Consider the following 6,144-nt stretch of genomic DNA (forward strand, 5'->3'; position numbering starts at 1 on the left):
ATGCGATGCTGTCCTTCTAAAAATAGATCTCTATAAAGCCTACGATTGCATGGATTGGACCTTCTTGAGATGTATGCTAGCAAAGGTCGGGTTAAGAGCAAACATGATCAACTGGATCATGGCGTGCGTTGAACAGGTAAATTATGCAGTCATTGTAAATGGGATGCCATCGGCCTTCTTCCTAGCTTCGAGGGGCCTTCGACAGGGATGCCCTCTGTCTCCCCTGTTATTCATTTTGGCCATGAATTCTCTGAGTCTTCATATTAACAAGGCCGTTGATGAAAACAGATGCTTCCCCTTGAAATTATGCAGGAATATTTCTATCTCTCACAATCTTTTCGTCGATGATGTCATTTTTTTCGGCATTATATGCAGAATAACATGGATGTGCTATCACGATATCCTTCAAAATTTCCAAAGGGCGTCTGGCCTTCAGATTAACAGTTCAAAGTCGGTTATTTATCACAGCGAGATTAACCAAGAAGAGTTGGACTGGTTAATAAATCTGTTTGGTTATGAAGTGCAATCCATCAGCGGGGGAATCAAGTACTTGGGTTATAGATTAAAATCAAATGGTTACTCAAAATCTGATTGGTTGTGCATTATTAGAGATATTTCAAGAAGATTTCAGCATGGGAGAACAGAAGCCTCTCTTTGGCCGGGAGAGTTGTTTTGGCCCAATCGGTTTTAAACCAGCTGGCAGTTTACTAGGCGCACCTATTTTTTCTCCCAGCAAGCATCATTCAATCTATGAACAGACTCACCACCAACTTCATCTGGGGTGGTCAAGCAGGGAAAAGAAAGTTCCACCTCTCGAAGCTTTCACATATATATGCTCCGAAATCTATGGGTGGCTGGGGTCTGTTAGACCTGAAGTCCTTTGGTAAAGCTCTCCTTTGTAAAACGTTATGGCGGGGGATCTTCGAGAAAGGTATTTGGAATAACATTATTCAGGAGAAGTATCTGCGCAGTAAGAGTTTATCCTTTTGGTTCAGAAGAGGTAGCATAGGCCTTTCACATGGATCTCCGATTCGGCTAAGCCTGAGAAAAATTGAAAATATGTTCCGGAAGAATCTCTTATGGCGTTTTCAAACGGGGGAGCGGATTTTGGTGGGAAAAGACTCTTTTTTATGTGGCAGTGAGGAGATCCACATCCCTGTTCCCCTGTTAAAGTTCCTTCACAGGAAGGGTATCGTTTTTTGGGATGGGCTGATTGAGAGATGGCATGGCCCTATCCCAATCTGGCGGGAAGCTGAGAGTATGGATATGCCGCAAGACATTGGTGGCTTGTGGATGCAGATCTTAACAATACTCAGAAATGGTGGCATCTTCCGCTCTGATGAACAGGACTGTCTCATCTGGGGAAACTCTCATGGAATGGACAGCATCAGGGTAAGGGACATATACCATAACATGATTAGTGATAGACAGCATCAAAATGATTGTTCCTTCCCGAGTATTTTCTGGAAAGCGAGTTGTCAATTAAAAATGGTCTTTTTTTCATGGCTATTGTTCCACAACAAAAATCTAACGTGGGACAATTTAAAAAAGCGTGGTTGGCAGGGTCCTGGTATATGCCCCATATGTAGATCGGCCGAGGAAGACAATTCTCATTTATTCCTGAATTGCAAGGGCTCCCGTCAAATTTGGTCGCTCCTGGAGATTCGTTATGATTTTAAATTCATGTCTCAGTTGTCGATCATGGATGCTTTTACTTGGTATAGTAAACAAAACGCCAAATGGAGATCCATCTTTATCATTAGTTTCTGGTGTATTTGGAGGTGGCGGAATAATATCATCTTCAATGACAAAAAGGCTCCAATGCTGGAAATTTATTCCTCCATTTGTGATCTCTTTGAGGAATTTCAGCCCTCCTCACCCATGCTGGGAATGCCTCCTGTTTCAAATTTTCCTCTGGCGTCCTCATCTCTGCCTAGAGCGTTTTTCGACGGTGCTGCACAGAATGGGGTCTGTGGTTGTGGTTTCCATATTCAAGCAGATGAAGACTGTCTTTTCTTCGCTCACTGGAATGGAGGGAGGGGTTCTAATATGATGGCTGAGGCGATGGCCCTTGCTGGTCTCATGAGTTTCTGCCTTTTCCTAAATCTTCAAGACATTCCTATTTATGGTGACACAAAAGTTCTAGTGGATTACATGGCTAGGAAAATCTTCATTTTTAGGCCTCATCTCGAGGGCTGGCTTAATCGCATCAGATTCTACTGGTCATCCTTTAATGGTGCCACAGTCAACTTCATTCGCAGGGAACAAAATCAGACGGCAGACTCCTTATCAAAAAAATGCCTTCAATCTGCTCTGGGAGGGTGGCATCTACATGTTACCTCTGATGGGAAATGTTATTCCATCCAGGACTTTTACCCTCCCAATTTCTAGTTTTTTCTTGCAAGTTTCTCTATGTTTTGCTTCTGCAATTAAAGATGCTAGCTAATTCAACCAATATGCTATGGGCTTTTCGTTTTTTGAATAGGTCTACATCGGAATGTAGTTTTGTTTTCTGTACAGGTTACTCTTTTGGATGGTTTCTCCTTGCCTTCAGGCGAATTTTTGTTCCGAATCTAGTCTATGCGTCGGACCTTGTGGATGGATACTTGATATATTTTTCTTATTCTTTGGATCTGGTCTTCTGGCCTCTTTTCATCAACTCATGGCTTCTTTGTTGACACAGATCATTGGAACATTTTCTATATTGTATATTTGGACTCTTTTATATTTATGATATAAAAATATTATGCTTTTTCTGTTGGAAAAATATATGAACTTTAGACGGAAGGAGGTTTGTTGATTTTTTTTCTTTTTCATAATTGAGGGCCTAGATTGATTCTCAAGGGAATATGCTCAGCATATGCTTCTTTTTAATGTTTATCCACGGTCGTAAGGTATTACACAATTTGTTAGGTTGCATTGGCTTATGATAAATTTAAAAAATTAGATTCATGCAAAATGGTTGCTGGCAACCCACCAATTTCCTAGGGATTTGAGACTATTCCAATTCTAATAAGTTCCTCATTATTATTTATAACATTCATTTATATATAAGAAAATATTATTTAGTTAAATGATCCATTACTTTTAATAAATTTAAAAAATTAGATTCATGCCACATGGCTACCCACCCACCCATTTCCTAGGGATTTGAGATTATTCCGATTCTAATAAGTTCCTCCATGTTGAGATATTCCAATTTTAATAGGTTCCTCATTATTATTTATAACTTTGACTTATATATAAGCAAATTTTATTTAGTAAAATGATCCATTACTTTTAATACATTTTAAAAAATTATATCCGTGCCACGTGGCTCCCCACCCGCCAATTTCCTACGGATTTGAGATTATTCCAATTCTAATAATTTTCTCCATGTTGAGATTATTCTCTTGAGGGGTTCTCACTTTTTCCTAGAAGAAGATTTAACTGTAAACAACAGGAGGAAAGGAGGGAGGAAATGTTAAAGGTTAGGGCAGAAAGAGATGAAGGTAAGAGAGCATGGATCCATAAAGGCAAAGATGTGATAGCGTGATTTGGACCTCCTTCCAAAATAGAGCAACAAGATGGTAATAAAGAAGAGGGAACAAACTCTTCAACAGGAAATCAAGAAGCAAGGTCATTATGGGAAAGCAGGGACAAAGACTCAAATGTGAGTCTTGCATGTCAAAATAAATAGCAATCAAGTCATACCCAGGTTTCATTAAGATTAGTTTGTTGGAACTACAGAGGTTACCCATGGAGACGAGGACCTGGGTTAATTGTAGAAGATAGATACATAATTTGCCTCATAGAAACGCATGAGCATGAAGGGTGCAAGACACCTCAGTTTGAAGGATACTGGAAGATGGAAGTGTAGAACAAGGTAGCAGGGAATGGCAAAGGGCACTGCGGTATCGTGGTTTTAGTAAAGGAGAAAGAAGGTCGTCTCATTCAGTTAGAAAAAGAAGACTCAAATAAGCAATTCATTTGGTTTAAAATATCAGAAAATGGGAACCATATCAAAATTGCAGCATGTTATTTTGTGCCGCAAGTTTCAAAAATCTACAAAGATAGAGGACTTGAACCTAATATAAAGGTCAACATAGTGAAAGAGGACTTTCAAATGAAAAAAATTGAAGTGTACAAACTGCTTAAAGGAAAATAACACTTCAAGCGAGCACATTAAACAAAATATATAAAAAAAAAAAAAAAAAACTTTAAAAAATACAAATACAAAGAAACTAGGACCAATAATAATCAACATAATGAGAATTTGAGGTATAATCGATCAAAAATAAAATCCATGTTCTCCATATCAATTAAGAGATTTAACCAAATCCAATGAAAAAAAAACAAAGACAATATGACTAGAAACCACACTCAAAGTATTTCCTTGTATGATCTGAATAATTCATTGTTTAGATAGTTTTGGTGGCGGATATCCCCAAGCAACACCAGTAACTCCATATGGAACAAGAAAGGTTGTGGAGGCAGCAAGTCGCTGCCACGAAAGACTTGTTATTGTCGGGAGTGATTGTCGATAGAACCCAGATGGAGCATACCTGCTCAGACCCACCCCAAACGAGGTTTTCTATTATTTTTTTTTACTTGTGGCGAGGGTGGATCACACGATGTGCAAGTTGTGACCTCATCTGCATGTATTACACTTCCCCGCCCAGTGCTGGCAGGTCTGTCTATGAAACATGGGCCTCTTATGTCTCTTCGCCTCGGTTCTGCCCTCACCTTGGTGGTCTCCTCTCCAGACATGGCCACCGAGTTTCTCAAAACCCACGATCATCTTTTCGCAAACAAATGGCAGTCTGTCGCTATTAAGCATTTGACATATAATTTTGCAAACTTCACATTTTCTCCGTTTGGCCCTTACTGGAGGCAAATGCGTAAGCTCTGCGCTTCGGAGTTGCTGAGCTCCAGGAGGGTAGATTACTTCCGCTTTATTAGAGAAGAGGAAGTCTCAGCTATGACTCGCTCTATTATCAATTCAGACGATTCTCGTCCCTTAAACATGGGAAAAGCCGTGTCATCCCTGGCTATGGTTATAACCTGCAGGATGGCATTTGGTAAAACATATTCAGACACAAACCTAAAAGGTTTCAATTCCATGGTCAGAGAAAGTCTTATGTTACTCGGATCATTTAATATTGGAGATTACCTACCTTATTTAGGCTGGATGGATTTGCAGGGTGTCAACTGCCTGATGAAGAAACTACACAAGACACAAAATCAGTTGTTAGAGAAAGTAGCAAAGTGAAAAATGTTGTAGAACAAAGGTCCATAGCATAATGGAGTAATGCCTTCAAGGCTTACGAGGACGCTGTAGAACAATATGGATTCATGGCTAATATAACCACAGTTTTGGAGACGGTATGTCTCACTCTCTCCTTTCTTCTATTGTATGCTTGTATCATATGCTATATTGTGATTTGTTATCGTTTTTCTATCTTGTCTTTGAAGTTATTTTTGCATTTGTAATTAGTGGTTCTCAAGCAGGTCTTAAGCTTAGGATCTTGGTTACTGGTTTTCGTGATTCTTTAATGTCATTAGTTGTTGAAGAGAACATTGTCCCAAATTCTTGGACGAGGTTTAATATCAATCCACTAGGTTTATTTGGTTCATATTCCTAGGGTATAACATTATTCATAAGGTTTATAATATTAATCCTAGGGTTCAATATAAATCACTTTAGTTTACAATCATGGTCATCCATGGTCAACGATGGTCCAATGTCACAATGTGCCAAAGATTGTCTCAATATGAAAATCAACCATGGTAAACCATGGTCCAACGTCACATTGTGACAAACATCATCTCAGTATGAAAATCAATGATGGTAAATCATGGTCAACCATGCTTATTTTAGGGTTTATAATATTTATCTTAGGGTTTTTATACCTTGGGTTTATCATATTTATCCCTTGGGTTTAATATTATGCCCTTGCAATGAGCCACTATAGATATTGGAGACAGAGAGAGGTAAGGTCTGACATTTTCACCTATATCAATAGTGAAATCAATAAATGGTTTGCACATTTCACTGCGTTTTTCTTTTCAATGTTATGGAAAAATGCAAGACAATGCTAGAGGGGATTGGTTGGAAGGTGTGAATAGTTGTGATCATTATCTTGTTGATTTGAATTGGTGCAA

General features: G+C 38.9%; 1 pseudogene; it reads left to right on the forward strand.

Annotated features, from left to right (window-relative positions):
• Positions 1–4,678: 4,678 nt before the first annotated feature.
• Positions 4,679–5,251, forward strand: LOC149220362 (cytochrome P450 750A1 pseudogene; annotated as a pseudogene).
• The last annotated feature ends 893 nt before the right edge of the window (positions 5,252–6,144 follow it).

This window comes from Pinus tabuliformis, chromosome Q (genome assembly GCF_031772625.1).
Source record: "Pinus tabuliformis cultivar Carrire ecotype Pingquan chromosome Q, CPIR1, whole genome shotgun sequence".
Lineage (NCBI taxonomy): Eukaryota > Viridiplantae > Streptophyta > Pinopsida > Pinales > Pinaceae > Pinus > Pinus tabuliformis.